A 17,556-nucleotide genomic window follows, 5' to 3' on the forward strand; every position below is an offset into this window, starting at 1 on the left:
AAATACTCATAAATATTTTATTTTCAACCAATTTACACACATAGGATACCGTTGGATGTTTTACTAAATTTAAAACAAAACATTATTCTTGCAATTTTATAGTAGGATTTATGGTTTTCTAGATATTTTTTAAAACTTTTTAATTCTGCTATTTCGAATATACGGCGATATTCGAATTAATAATGTAAAAATTACATAAAGATTTTATGTTATATCTATATTTTAGTGGTGACTTTTCGTTTAAAACCACATATGAATATACATAAACAAAGCAATGTAAGACAGGACATAGGTCCATATAAACCTTTTTGTTTTTTTTAGTCTACTGTCTTTTTCTGAACATCTCTGAAACACCCTGTACATCAGAAAAAAAACAACTGGAAACATACTAAATTATGCAGTTAATAAACACAGAATAGAAAATCTGCAAAAATACATGAACTTATATAATTACTGTATGAAATACTACTACTACTACTACTACTACTACTACTACTACTACTACTACTACTACTACTACTACTACTACTACTACTACTACTACTACTACTACTACTACTACTACTACTACTACTACTACTACTACTACTACTACTACTACTACTACTACTACTACTACTACTACTACTACTACTACTACTACTACTACTACTACTACTACTACTACTACTACTACTACTACTACTACTACTACTACTACTACTACTACTACTACTACTACTACTACTACTACTACTACTACTACTACTACTACTACTACTACTACTACTACTACTACTACTACTACTACTACTACTACTACTACTACTACTACTACTACTACTACTACTACTACTACTACTACTACTACTACTACTACTACTACTACTACTACTACTACTACTACTACTACTACTACTACTACTACTACTACTACTACTACTACTCAACTACTACTACTACTACTACTACTACTACTACTACTACTACTACTACTACTACTACTACTACTACTACTACTACTACTACTACTACTACTACAACTACTACTACTACTACTACTACTACTACTACTACTACTACTACTACTACTACTACTACTACTACTACTACTACTACTACTACTACTACTACTACTACTACTACTACTACTACTACTACTACTACTACTACTACTACTACTACTACTACTACTACTACTACTACTACTACTACTACTACTACTACTACAACTACTACTACTACTACTACTACTACTACTACTACTACTACTACTACTACTACTACTACTACTACTACTACTACTACTACTACTACTACTACTACTACTACTACTACTACTACTACTACTACTACTACTACTACTACTACTACTACTACTACTACTACTAACTACTACTACTACTACTACTACTACTACTACTACTACTACTACTACTACTACTACTACTTACTACTACTAACTACTACTACTACTACTACTACTACTACTACTACTACTACTACTACTACTACTACTACTACTACTACTACTACTACTGCTACTGCTACTGCTACTGCTACTGCTACTGCTACTGCTACTGCTGCTGCTGCTGCTGCTGCTGCTGCTGCTGCTGCTGCTGCTGCTGCTGCTGCTGCTGCTGCTGCTGCTGCTACTGCTACTGCTACTCCTACTACTACTACTACTACTACTACTACTACTACTACTACTACTACTACTACTACTACTACTACTACTACTACTACTACTACTACTACTACTACTACTACTACTACTACTACTACTACTACTACTACTACTACTACTACTACTACTACTACTACTACTACTACTACTACTACTACTACTACTACTACTACTACTACTACTACTACTACTACTACTACTACTACTACTACTACTACTACTACTACTACTACTACTACTACTACTACTACTACTACTACTACTACTACTACTACTACTACTACTACTACTACTACTACTACTAACTACTACTACTACTACTACTACTACTACTACTACTACTACTACTACTACTACTACTACTACTACTACTACTACTACTACTACTACTACTACTACTACTACTACTACTACTACTACTACTACTACTACTACTACTACTACTACTACTACTACTACTACTACTACTACTACTACTACTACTACTACTACTACTACTACTACTACTACTACTACTACTACTACTACTACTACTACTACTACTACTACTACTACTACTACTACTACTACTACTACTACTTACTGCCGTGGCTCTTGGTACCCAAGGTGGTACTTTGCCTCGCCAACACACTGCCTCCAGATCTCTCTATCCATTGCCTCTTCTTATCTTCTTCCCAGTTTTCTTATGTCTCTTCTGATCTGGTCTCTCATCTCAACTTGGGCCTTCCTGGTGGTCTTCTGCCCTCCGGATTGTTTACAAGGACGTTCTTGACTAAGGAGTTGTCCTCCTTCCTTAGTAAATGGCCAGCCCATCTCATTCTCCTACTTCTCACCTCGGCCACTATGTCTGGGTCCATATATATAGTTGCCTCAACTCTACATTATGTTTTATCCTCCACTCTCCATCATCAAGGGTTGGCCCGTAGATTTTTCTCAATAATTTGTTCTCAAATACTATCAAACGTTTTTCTGTTTTTTTACTTAACACCCAGTTTTCTGAGCCATATAACAGAACTGGTCTTATAATGGTTTTATATACGCGGAGTTTGGTTTTGTGTGATAGTAGTCGAGAGCTTAATAGCTTGTGGCAAGCTGATAAACTTCTGTGTGCTGCATTTATCCTTTGTTGTATTTCCATGTATGAAATATACATATAAATCCAATGCGCTTTATAAAGAGCATCATATTCTTATTCATTAGCGATATAAATTATACACGTTTATTTAAGTTAATACCACAGTGTCAATATGAGTAGTTGTATTATTTAATAGCTTAAACTCTTAGAAATAGAAAAGACTCAAGGAAGCACAGTGAACACTGCTGTGGAACATGCACACAGATCCAGCTCGCCTGACGAATTTCGTATTACGTTGTACGTCACATAAACGTAGACAAATACAATGTCATAAAGGCGCGCAATACAGGATTCGAGAAATTGCTGCATTGTTTCTGTAGGTGAGATGACTTATCGGGTTTTGTCACTTTACAGCTTTGGTGAGACATCCTCCTGCAGAATGTCTCCATTAACATATGATATATTTGTTATTTTTTTTTTTTTTAAATTGTGTATAATATTGTAATATACAATTTGCTGATTTATTTGTTATTTGTTGACAACACAAAAACTTTTCTGTTCAAAATCCGAAACTATACCCGTAACAAAATATACTTAATTGATATATTATTTTATACTAAACGTATTGTTCTAAACAAAAAGTCATAATTTTTGTACAGTGCACATAAATTTTAAATAAATGATTTTTTTCTTTTTTTTTAACTTTATGTACAAAACTAACTGCAACCTAGATTGGAATAAATAGTCATAAAACTCACAATAATAGTAATACATAAACATTTTGAGACAAAACGGACATATTGTGCCGTAATTAGTTTTTATGCAATAGATATTTATTTAAAATATAAAAGCATACATAAAAATAAATACAAATTATTAAATTTTTTATTTATTTTAATACAAATTAAAATATATATTTATATTAAATATATTTTTATTTATATTCAGTAAAAATACTGTTAGTTAGCCTAAATGAAATAAATCAAACTACATATTGAAAACTTTAACAATCTCTTACATCAGAACTGTAATTGAAATTAAATAGGATAAACTTCAAGTACATTTTGACGAGCAAAGTGAAAAAAATCTTTTACAATATTTTATATTAATCATAGTTCAAACGTAACAATGCAACAAATAAGCTCTCGAATTTGTTGAAGTCATACAAGACAATCATCGTATGAAAGCTCAAATTTTAACCAGGACATACAGGTTCAGACCAGAACCTGTATCACAGCTCTAAAATGTGAAATTTTGTACAAATAATTCATAATGTTATTTTTGAAGCCAAGAGGTCGGGATATGAAAACTCATATGAAAATGGCTATTATTAACACAATTTAGCCTCACTTTTTAAATTACATCTTTTTAATTAATAGAGAAACACTGTTATTATTAAAACACAGAACATTTTTATATTTTACATTAGAAAAAAATGTAAACTGGAAATAATTACGTATGAAGAATTAATGTACATACGAAATAAGTAGAATATCAAATAAATGACAATTTTGACATTTTGTCATATAGAATAGCTTAAATTACTGCATTATTTTGAACAAACTTTTACATTTGTGGTAACAAAATATAGACGAACTTACTGCTTAACCTACTTGTAATTTAATCAATTTAATTTTGAATGTGAATAGTTTAAATGATACCATTTTTTTTTTGAAAGGTTAGAACTTGAATAATTATAATCAAGAAAAGTATAATTTTTTAATCTTTAAAATCACACTTCTATTCTTTAATATGTTCAAGTAGAACTTTACTATTTATTTATATAAAGGGAAAATAAGTCAATGGTTATAATTACTAAGAAATGACATAAAATTACATGTGCATAATAGAACACAAACTAAACAAAAATGTGACACAAATTGCGACCGGATAGTATGGGGGATGCAAGACTGCTTGTACCTCAAGCGACACATTGTTATTGTTATTCAGTCCTTGTTATTACTGTTCATGGCCCTTACCGCGGTAACGAGGGGCTGTCACTCCTGATGTTGATGTAACGGCCCACTGTCTACAGTCTCGTGTGGGACCAGTACCACAGTAACGAGGAGCTGTCACTCCTGATGTTGATGTAACGGCCCACTGTCTACAGTCTCGTGTGGGACCAGTACCACAGTAACGAGGGGCTGTCACTCGTGATGTTGATGTAACGGCCCACTGTCTACAGTCTCGTGTAGGACCAGTACCACAGTAACGAGGGGCTGTCACTCCTGATGTTGATGTAACGGCCCACTGTCTACAGTCTCGTGTGGGACCAGTACCACAGTAACGAGGAGCTGTCACTCGTGATGTTGATGTAACGGCCCACTGTCTACAGTCTCGTGTGGGACCAGTACCACAGTAACAAGGAGCCGTCACTTGTGATGTTGATGTAACGGCCCACTGTCTACAGTCTCGTGTGGGACCAGTACCACAGTAACAAGGAGCTGTCACTCGTGATGTTGATGTAACGGCCCACTGTCTACAGTCTCGTGTGGGACCAGTACCACAGTAACAAGGAGCTGTCACTCGTGATGTTGATGTAACGGCCCACTGTCTACAGTCTCGTGTGGGACCAGTACCACAGTAACAAGGAGCCGTCACTCGTGATGTTGATGTAACGGCCCACTGTCTACAGTCTCGTGTGGGACCAGTACCACAGTAACAAGGAGCTGTCACTCGTGATGTTGATGTAACGGCCCACTGTCTACAGTCTCGTGTGGGACCAGTACCACAGTAACAAGGAGCTGTCACTCGTGATGTTGATGTAACGGCCCACTGTCTACAGTCTCGTGTGGGACCAGTACCACAGTAACAAGGAGCCGTCACTCGTGATGTTGATGTAACGGCCCACTATCTACAGTCTCGTGTGGGACCAGTACCACTGTAACAAGGAGCTGTCACTCGTGATGTTGATGTAACAGCCCACTGTCTACAGTCTCGTATGGGACCAGTACCACAGTAACAAGGAGCCGTCACTCGTGATGTTGATGTAACGGCCCACTATCTACAGTCTCGTGTGGGACCAGTACCACAGTAACAAGGAGCTGTCACTCGTGATGTCGGTGTAACACTCACTGTCTACTGTCTCGTGTGGGACCAGTACCACAGTAAACAAGGAGCTGTCACTCGTGATGTTGATATAACGGCCCACTGTCTACAGTCTCGTGTGGGACCAGTACCACAGTAACAAGGAGCCGTCACTCGTGATGTTGATGTAACGGCCCACTATCTACAGTCTCGTGTGGGACCAGTACCACAGTAACACGGAGCTGTCCACTCGTGATGTTGATGTAACGGCCCACTGTCTACAGTCCTCGTGTGGGACCAGTACCACAGTAACAAGGAGCTGTCACTCGTGATGTTGATATATCAAATCAAATCAAATCAAATATTTATTTGTTGTAAACATGTTCACATGTATAACAAAAGTCAACTTAAAAGGTTACTTAACCTAACTTAAAGAGTTAACAACTTCCGTAAAATTCTGTTACATCGTATAATGCAGGTTGCAACTAGAAAGTTCTTTAGTTTTTAGTCTAAATCTAGTGAGTGGCAGCTCTTTAATACCTTCCGGCAAAACATTAAACATTTTTATGCCTTGGTATAGAAAACTCTTCTGAGTTGCAGAGTATCTGCATCGTTCACTTATAAGTTTATTTTTGTTTCTAGTTGCATAGTTATGGACCTCAGACATTGCAGGCAAAAGTGCCAAGTTCCTCTTAACAAACAAGAGTGTGCTAAATATATACATAGAAGGCAATGAAAGGACACCTAACCTAATGAAGAGCTCTTTACAGTGGGCCTGCCAGTGTGCATCACAAATCAGACGGATTGCTTTTTTTGCAGCACAAAAAGCTTCTGTACATATCCCATGGTTTGCCCAGATTGAAGTTCCATAAGAGAGGTAGCTATGTATGTGGCCATATAGTAAACACAGAGCAGAACACCAACAGAGACACTGCCTTTAAGTGCTCTGATCATGAAAATGCCTTTTGAAATTTTGTTCGCAAGACTGTCAATTTGCTGATGCCATGTTAAGATTGCTCTGGACTGTGAACCCCAAGAATTTTGAGTGGGTTACTTCCCCCCGATTGCTAAGGCTGAAAGCAAGGTCCTGAGTTTTCCCGTCATTAAGGCTTAACTTATTTGCATTACACCAGTCATGAATGGTTTTAGTTTTGGTGTCGATTTATGTAATCCACATTTTCTGCACTGTTACCACTGGACACACACTGCCAAATTCGTCAGCAAATAGAAATGATTTTACTGAATGAGCATTTAGGTTGTACGGCAGGGTCATTAACATAGAGTATGAAAAGCAAGGGTCCCAAAATGGACCCTTGTGGGACACCTTGTTTTTACACTTAACTGTTTTGAGTAAGAGCCATTTAGGAATACGGATTGCCATCGATTGTTCAAATAAGATCTTAAGAACTGCACTAACACTGTTGTCAATAGAATAAAAAATACATCTTATCCAGTAAAATATGATGCGACACTGTGTCAAAGGCCTTGGACATATCAAATGATCTGAAAAGAACGTTCAGGTTGTTCTCCAGTCCTTCAAAACAATTTCAAGATCAAATCCTGAGTAGCTTCAACAGTGCTATGGTTAGGTCTAAAGCCGTACTGATTCTTGGACAATAACATATTTGATTCCAAGAAGGAGGAAAGTTGTTCATGAATGAGACGTTTCCAAGACCTTTGACAGCGTCGGAACAATGGATATTGGCCTATAGTTGGCACAATCATCCCTAGGCCCTCTTTTGTGTATTGGAATGACCTTTACTTACTTTTAGTTTGTCAGGATAAATACCCTGCTTAATACACAAGTTGAAAAGATATGTTAGTACTTCACAAATAGACCTAGCTGATAACTTCAGTATTGCTGCATTGGTGCCATATATATCAAGACAAGTGCATTATTCAGTTGGTTTATGCTAGGTAGACTTCTTCTACCTGTAAAACTTCTAAGAGTGAATAACCCTACTGAATTGTTTTCCTGTTGCACAGTTCTCACTATTGTCAAGAAAAACACTATGATTAGGCTTATTTACATCAGTTGGTATGCTATTACAAATTTGTTCTACACTGGTAAGAAAAAAACTGTTAAAAAGCATCAGGCGTTAAATTAGCGTTAATATTGGGAGGCTTACTGTTAACATTTCTAAGCTGATTTATGACAGACCATGCAGCTTTTGATTTATTGTTTGAACTGTCAATTATGTTGTTATTATGATTAAGTTTGGCTTTTTAATTTCTGCCTTGTACGTTCTCTTAAGAGCAATATAATTTTCTTTAGACCTGTTACAGTTAGTGTTGCAGAATAAATAGTAAGCATTGTCAAGTTGGACCTTTAATATTCTTAAGTCCTCATTGTACCATTTGTTGTTAGATTTACTATTCTGTTGGTTATCCCAACAGTTTTCATAGGCATTGCGCTGTTTACCGCCCATAACAACAAATCAAAGAACTTATTGAACTTATTGTTTAAGTCATCCTTACTATTATATATAGCTAACCAATTTATACTATTAAGGTAAGTTAGAAATAGCTTAGAGTTCTGAGGATTGATAGGCCTAACAAGTTTCTTTAACTTAAGATTGTCTGAAGTCACGTTCATTGGTGTACTGAAAATGATGGCGTTGTGATCAGACACACCTGTGTGCAAAACGGAAGCATTCCATCTATCAGGATGTAAGGATATAACGGCCCACTGTCTACAGTCTCGTGTGGGACCAGTACCACAGTAACAAGGAGCCGTCACTCGTGATGTTGATGTAACGGCCCACTATCTACAGTCTCGTGTGGGACCAGTACCACAGTAACAAGGAGCTGTCACTCGTGATGTTGATGTAACGGCCCACTGTCTACAGTCTCGTGTGGGACCAGTACCACAGTAACAAGGAGCTGTCACTCGTGATGTTGATGTAACGGCCCACTGTCTACAGTCTCGTGTGGGGACCAGTACCACAGTAACAAGGAGCTGTCACTCGTGATGTTGATGTAACGGCCCACTGTCTACAGTCTCGTGTGGGACCAGTACCACAGTAACAAGGAGCTGTCACTCGTGATGTTTGATGTAACGGCCCACTGTCTACAGTCTCGTGTGGGACCAGTACCACAGTAACAAGGAGCTGTCACTCGTGATGTTGATGTAACGGCCACTGTATACAGTCTCGTGTGGAATCAGTACCCCGGTAACGAGGAGCTGTCACTCAGATGTCGGTGTAACACTAAACTGTCTACAGTCTCGCGTGGGACCAGTACCACAGTAACGAGGAGCTGTCACTCGTGATGTTGATGTAACGGCCCCACTGTCTACAGTCTCGTGTGGAATCAGTACCCCGGTAACGAGGATCTGTCACTCAGATGTCGGTGTAGCACTAAACTGTTTACAGTCTCGTGTGGGACCATTACACCGGTAACGAGGGGGCTGTCACTCGTGATGTTGTAACACTTCACTGTTTACAGTCTCGTGTGGGACCATTACACCGGTAACGAGGGGCTGTCACTCGTGATGTTGATGTAACACTAAACTGTCTACAGTCTCGCGTGGGACCAGTACCACAGTAACGAGGAGCTGTCACTCGTGATGTTGATGTAACAGCCCACCTGTCTACAGTCTCGTGTGGGACCAGTACCACAGTAAACGAGGAGCTGTCACTCGTGATGTTGATGTAACAGCCCACTGTCTACAGTCTCGTGTGGAATCAGTACCCCGGTAACGAGGAGCTGTCACTCAGATGTCGGTGTAACACTCACTGTCTACTGTCTCGTGTGGGACCAGTACCACAGTAACGAGGAGCTGTCACTCGTGATGTTGATGTAACGGCCCACTGTCTACAGTCTAGTGTGGTACCAGTACCACAGTAACGAGGAGCTGTCACTCGTGATGTAGATGTAAACGGCCCACTGTCTACAGTCTCGTGGTGGAATCAGTACCCTCCCGGTAACGAGGAGCTGTCACTCAGATGTCGTTGTGTAACACTCACTGTCTACAGTCTCGTGTGGGACCAGTACCACAGTAAACGAGAGCTGTCACTCGTGATGTTGATGTAACGGCCCACTGTCTACAGTCTCGTGTGGAATCGGTACCACAGTAACGAGGATCCTGTCACTCGTGATGTTGATGTAACACTGACTGTCTACAGTCTCGTGTGGGACCAGTACCACAGTAACGAGGAGCTGTCACTCGTGATGTTGATGTAACGGCCCACTGTCTACAGTCTCGTGTGGGACCAGTACCACAGTAACGAGGAGCTGTCACTCGTGATGTTGATGTAACGGCCCACTGTCTACAGTCTCGTGTGGGACCAGTAACACAGTAAACGAGGAGCTGTCACTCGTGATATTGATGTAACACTCACTGTCTACAGTCTCGTGTGTGGGACCAGTACCCACAGTAACGAGGAGCTGTCACTCGTGATGTTGATGTAACGGCCCACTGTTCTACAGTCTCGTGTGGAATCGGTACCACAGTAACGAGGAGCTGTCACTCGTGATGTTGATGTAACACTCACTGTCTACAGTCTCGTGTGGGACCAGTACCACAGTAACGAGGAGCTGTCACTCGTGATGTTGATGTAACGGCCCACTGTCTACAGTCTCGTGTGGGACCCAGTACCACAGTAACGAGGAGCTGTCACTCGTGATGTTGAATGTAACGGCCCACTGTCTACAGTCTCGTGTGGGACCAGTAACACAGTAACGAGGAGCTGTCACTCGTGATGTTGATGTAACACTCACTGTCTACAGTCTCGTGTGGGACCAGTACCACAGTAACGAGGAGCTGTCACTCGTGATGTTGATGTAACACTCACTGTCTACAGTCTCGTGTGGGACCAGTTACCACAGTAACGAGGAGCTGTCACTCTCGTGATGTTGATGTAACGCCCACTGTCTACAGTCTCGTGTGGGACCAGTAACACAGTAACGAGGAGCTGTCACTAGTGATGTTTGATGTAACACTCACTGTCTACAGTCTCGTGTGGGACCAGTACCACAGTAACGAGGAGCTGTCACTCGTGATGTTGATGTAACACTCACTGTCTACAGTCTCGTGTGGGAACCAGTACCACAGTAACGAGGAGCTGTCACTCGTGATGTTGATGTAAGACTCACTGTCTACAGTCTCGTGTGGGACCAGTACCACAGTAACGAGGAGCTGTCCACTCGTGATGTTGATGTAACGGCCCACTGTCTACAGTCTCGTGTGGGACCAGTAACACAGTAACGAGGAGCTGTCACTCGTGATGTTTGATGTAACACTCACTGTCTACAGTCTCGTGTGGGACCAGTACCACAGTTAACGAGGAGCTGTCACTCGTGATGTTGATGTAACACTCACTGTCTACAGTCTCGTGTGGGACCAGTACCACAGTAACGAGGAGCTGTCACTCGTGATGTTGATGTAACGGCCCACTGTCTACAGTCTCGTGTGGGACCAGTAACACAGTAACGAGGAGCTGTCACTCGTGATGTTGATGTAACACTCACTGTCTACAGTCTCGTGTGGGACCAGTACCACAGTAACGAGGAGCTGTCCACTCGTGATGTTGATGTAACACTCACTGTCTACAGTCTCGTGTGGGACCAGTACCACAGTAACGAGGAGCTGTCACTCGTGATGTTGATGTAAGACTCACTGTCTACAGTCTCGTGTGGGACCAGTACCACAGTAACGAGGAGCTGTCACTCGTGATGTTGATGTAACGGCCCACTGTCTACAGTCTCGTGTGGGACCAGTACCACAGTAACGAGGAGCTGTCACTCGTGATGTTGATGTAACACTCACTGTCTACAGTCTCGTGTGGGACCAGTACCACAGTAACGAGGAGCTGTCACTCGTGATGTTGATGTAACGGCCCACTGTCCTACAGGACTCGTGTGGGACCAGTACAACAGTAACGAGGAGCTGTCACTCGTGATGTTGATTGTAACGGCCCACTGTCTACAGTCTCGTGTGGGACCAGTACCACAGTAACGAGGAGCTGTCACTCGTGATGTTGATGTAACAACTCACTGTCTACAGTCTCGTGTGGGACCAGTACCACAGTAACGAGGAGCTGTCACTCGTGATGTTGAATGTAACACTCACTGTCTACAGTCTCGTGTGGGACCAGTAACCACAGTAACGAGGAGCTGTCACTCGTGATGTTGATGTAACACTCACTGTCTACAGTTCGTGTGGGACCAGTACCACAGTAACGAGGAGCTGTCACTCGTGATGTTGATGTAACACTCACTGTCTACAGTCCTCGTGTGGGACCAATACCACAGTAACGAGGAGCTGTCACTCGTGATGTTGATGTAACACTCACTGTCCTACAGTCTCGTGTGGGACCAGTACCACAGTAACGAGGAGCTGTCCCATTCGTGATGTTGATGTAACACTCACTGTCTACCAGGTCTCGTGTGGGACCAGTACCACAGTAACGAGGAGCTGTCACTCGTGATGTTGATGTAACGGCCCACTGTCTACAGTCTCGTGTGGGACCAGTACCACAGTAACGAGGGAGCTGTCACTCGTGATGTTGATGTAACGGCCCACTGTCTACAGTCTCGTGTGGGACCAGTACCACAGTAACGAGGAGCTGTCACTCGTGATGTTGATGTAACGGTCCCACTGTCAACCAGTCTCGTGTGGGACCAGTAACCACCAGTAACGAGGAGCTGTCACTCGTGATGTTGATGTAACGGCCCACTGTCTACAGTCTCGTGTGGGACCAGTAACACAGTAACGAGAGCTGTCACTCGTGATGTTGATGTAACGGCCCACTGTCTACAGTCTCGTGTGGGACCAGTACCACAGTAACTAGGAGCTGTCACTCGTGATGTTGATGTAACGGCCCCACTGTCTACAGTCTCGTGTGGGACCAGTAAACACAGTAACGAGGAGCTGTCACTCGTGATGTTGATGTAACGGCCCACTGTCTACAGTCTCGTGTGGGACCAGTAACCACAGTAACGAGGAGCTGTCACTCGTGATGTTGATGTAACCGGCCCACTGTCTACAGTCTCGTGTGGGACCAGTAACACAGTAACGAGGAGCTGTCACTCGTGATGTTGATGTAACGGCCCACTGTCTACAGTCTCGTGTGGGACCAGTAACACAGTAACGAGGAGCTGTCACTCGTGATGTTGATGTAACACTCACTGTCTACAGTCTCGTGTGGGACCAGTACCACAGTAACGAGGAGCTGTCACTCGTGATGTTGATGTAACACTCACTGTCTACAGTCTCGTGTGGGACCAGTACCACAGTAACGAGGAGCTGTCACTCGTGATGTTGATGTAAGACACTCACTGTCTACAGTCTCGTGTGGGACCAGTACCACAGTAACGAGGAGCTGTCACTCGTGATGTTGATGTAACGGCCACTGTCTACAGTCTCGTGTGGGACCAGTACCACAGTAAACGAGGAGCTGTCACTCGTGATGTTGATGTAAGACTCACTGTCTAACAGTCTCGTGTGGGGACCAGTACCACAGTAACGAGGAGCTGTCACTCGTGATGTTGATGTACACGGCCCACTGTCTACAGTCCCTCGTGTGGGACCAGTAACACAGTAACGAGGAGCTGTCACTCGTGATGTTGATGTAACACTCACTGTCTACAGTCTCGTGTGGGACCAGTACCACAGTAACGAGGAGCTGTCACTTCGTGATGTTGATGTAACGGCCCACTGTCTACAGTCTCGTGTGGGACCAGTACCACAGTAACGAGGAGCTGTCACTCGTGATGTTGATGTAACGGCCCACTGTCTACAGTCTCGTGTGGGACCAGTAACCACAGTAACGAGGAGCTGTCACTCGTGATGTTGATGTAACGGCCCACTGTCTACAGTCTCGTGTGGGACCAGTACCACAGTAACGAGGAGCTGTCACTCGTGATGTTGATGTAACGGCCCACTGTCTACAGTCTCGTGTGGGACCAGTACCACAGTAACGAGGAGCTGTCACTCGTGATGTTGATGTAACGGCCCACTGTCTAAAGTCTCGTGTGGGACCAGTAACCACAGTAACGAGGAGCTGTCACTCGTGATGTTGATGTAACGGCCCACTGTCTACAGTCTCGTGTGGGACCAGTACCACAGTAACGAGGAGCTGTCACTCGTGATGTTGATGTAACGGCCCACTGTCTACAGTCTCGTGTGGGACCAGTAACACAGTAACGAGGAGCTGTCACTCGTGATGTTGATGTAACGGCCCACTGTCTACAGTCTCGTGTGGGACCAGTAACACAGTAACGAGGAGCTGTCACTCGTGATGTTGATGTAACGGCCCACTGTCTACAGTCTCGTGTGGGACCAGTAACCACAAGTAACGAGGAGCTGTCACTCGTGATGTTGATGTAACGGCCCACTGTCTACAGTCTCGTGTGGGACCAGTAACACAGTAACGAGGAGCTGTCACTCGTGATGTTGATGTAACACTCACTGTCTACAGTCTCGTGTGGGACCAGTAACCACAGTAATCGAGGAGCTGTCACTCGTGATGTTGATGTAACACTCACTGTCTACAGTCTCGTGTGGGACCAGTACCACAGTAACGAGGAGCTGTCACTCGTGATGTTGATGTAACACTCACTGTCTACAGTCTCGTGTGGGACCAGTACCACAGTAACGAGGAGCTGTCACTCGTGATGTTGATGTAACGGCTCCACTGTCTACAGTCTCGTGTGGGAACCAGTACCACAGTAACGAGGAGCTGTCACTCGTTGATGTTGATGTAACACTCACTGTCTACAGTCTCGTGTGGGACCAGTACCACAGTAACGAGGAGCTGTCACTCGTGATGTTGATGTAAACAACTGTATACAGTCCCTCGTGTGGACCAGTACCACAGTAACGAGGAGCTGTCACTCGTGATGTTGATGTAACGGCCCACTGTCTACAGTCTCGTGTGGGACCAGTAACCACAGTAACGAGGAGCTGTCACTCGTGATGTTGATGTAACACTCACTGTCTACAGTCTCGTGTGGGACCAGTACCACAGTAACGAGGAGCTGTCACTCGTGATGTTGATGTAACACTCACTGTCTACAGTCTCGTGTGGGACCAGTACCACAGTAACGAGGAGCTGTCACTCGTGATGTTTGATGTAAGACTCACTGTCTACAGTCTCGTGTGGGACCAGTACCACAGTAACGAGGAGCTGTCACTCGTGATGTTGATGTAACACTCACTGTCTACAGTCTCGTGTGGGACCAGTAACCACAGTAACGAGGAGCTGTCACTCGTGATGTTGATGTAACACTCACTGTCTACAGTCTCGTGTGGGACCAGTACCACAGTAACGAGGAGCTGTCACTCGTGATGTTGATGTAACACTCACTGTCTACAGTCTCGTGTGGGACCAGTACCACAGTAACGAGGAGCTGTCACTCGTGATGTTGATGTAAACACTCACTGTCTACAGTCTCGTGTGGGACCAGTACCACAGTAACGAGGAGCTGTCACTCGTGATGTTGATGTAACACTCACTGTCCTACAGTCTCGTTGGGACCAGTACCACAGTAACGAGGAGCTGTCACTCGTGATGTTGATGTAACGGCTCACTGTCTACAGTCTCGTGTGGGACCAGTAACCACAGTAACGAGGAGCTGTCACTCGTGATGTTGATGTAACACTCACTGTCTACAGTCTCGTGTGAGGACCAGTACCACAGTAACGAGGAGCTGTCACTCGGATGTTGATGTAACACTCACTGTCTACAGTCTCGTGTGGGACCAGTACCACAGTAACGAGGAGCTGTCACTCGTGATGTTGATGTAACACTCACTGTCTACAGTCTCGTGTGGGACCAGTACCACAGTAACGAGGAGCTGTCACTCGTGATGTTGATGTAACACTCACTGTCTACAGTCTCGTGTGGGACCAGTACCACAGTAACGAGGAGCTGTCACTCGTGATGTTGATGTAACACTCACTGTCTACAGTCTCGTGTGGGACCAGTACCACAGTAACGAGGAGCTGTCATTCGTGATGTTGATGTAACACTCACTGTCTACAGTCTCGTGTGGGACCAGTACCACAGTAACGAGGAGCTGTCACTCGTGATGTTGATGTAACGGCCCACTGTCTACAGTCTCGTGTGGGGACCAGTAACACAGTAAACGAGGAGCTGTCACTCGTGATGTTGATGTAACGGCCCACTGTCTACAGTCTCGTGTGGGACCAGTACCACAGTAACGAGGAGCTGTCACTCGTGATGTTGATGTAACGGCCCACTGTCTAACAGTCTCGTGTGGGACCAGTACCACAGTAACGAGGAGCTGTCACTCGTGATGTTGATGTAACGGCCCACTGTCTACAGTCTCGTGTGGGACCAGTAACACAGTAACGAGGAGCTGTCACTCGTGATGTTGATGTAACGGCCCACTGTCTACAGTCTCGTGTGGGACCAGTACCACAGTAACGAGGAGCTGTCACTCGTGATGTTGATGTAAACGGCCCACTGTCTACAGTCTCGTGTGGGACCAGTAACACAGTAACGAGGAGCTGTCACTCGTGATGTTGATGTAACGGCCCACTGTCTACAGTCTCGTGTGGGAACCAGTAACACAGTAACGAGGAGCTGTCACTCGTGATGTTGATGTAACACGGCCCACTGTCTACAGTCTCGTGTGGGACCAGTACCACAGTAACGAGGAGCTGTCACTCGTGATGTTGATGTAACGGCCCACTGTCTACACTCTCGTGTGGGACCAGTAACACAGTAACGAGGAGCTGTCACTCGTGATGTTGATGTAACACTCACTGTCTACAGTCTCGTGTGGGACCAGTACCACAGTAACGAGGAGCTGTCACTCGTGATGTTGATGTAACACTCACTGTCTACAGTCTCGTGTGGGACCAGTACCACAGTAACGAGGAGCTGTCCACTCGTGATGTTGATGTAACACTCACTGTCTACAGTCTCGTGTGGGACCAGTACCACAGTAACGAGGAGCTGTCACTAGTGATGTTGATGTAACACTCACTGTCTACAGTCTCGTGTGGGACCAGTACCACAGTAACGAGGAGCTGTCACTCGTGATGTTGATGTAACGGCCCACTGTCTACAGTCTCGTGTGGGACCAGTAACCACAGTAACGAGGAGCTGTCACTCGTGATGTTGATGTAACACTCACTGTCTACAGTCTCGTGTGGGACCAGTACCACAGTAACGAGGAGCTGTCACTCGTGATGTTGATGTAACACTCACTGTCTACAGTCTCGTGTGGGACCAGTACCACAGTAACGAGGAGCTGTCACTCGTGATGTTGATGTAACACGCACTGTCTACAGTCTCGTGTGGGACCAGTACCACAGTAACGAGAGCTGTCACTCGTGATGTTGATGTAAGGCCCACTGTCTACAGTCTCGTGTGGGACCAGTACCACAGTAACGAGGAGCTGTCACTCGTGATGTTGATGTAACACTCACTGTCTACAGTCTCGTGTGGGACCAGTAACACAGTAACGAGGAGCTGTCACTCGTGATGTTGATGTAACGGCCCACTGTCTACAGTCTCGTGTGGGACCAGTAACCACAGTAACGAGGAGCTGTCACTCGTGATGTTGATTGTAACGGCCCACTGTCTACAGTCTCGTGTGGGACCAGTACCACAGTAACGAGGAGCTGTCACTCGTGATGTTGATGTAACGGCCCACTGTCTACAGTCTCGTGTGGGACCAGTAACCACAGTAACGAGGAGCTGTCACTCGTGATGTTGATGTAACGGCCCACTGTCTACAGTCTCGTGTGGGACCAGTACCACAGTAACGAGGAGCTGTCACTCGTGATGTTGATGTAACGGCCCACTGTCTA

The sequence above is a fragment of the Homalodisca vitripennis genome, chromosome 3 (assembly GCF_021130785.1).
Source record: "Homalodisca vitripennis isolate AUS2020 chromosome 3, UT_GWSS_2.1, whole genome shotgun sequence".
Lineage (NCBI taxonomy): Eukaryota > Metazoa > Arthropoda > Insecta > Hemiptera > Cicadellidae > Homalodisca > Homalodisca vitripennis.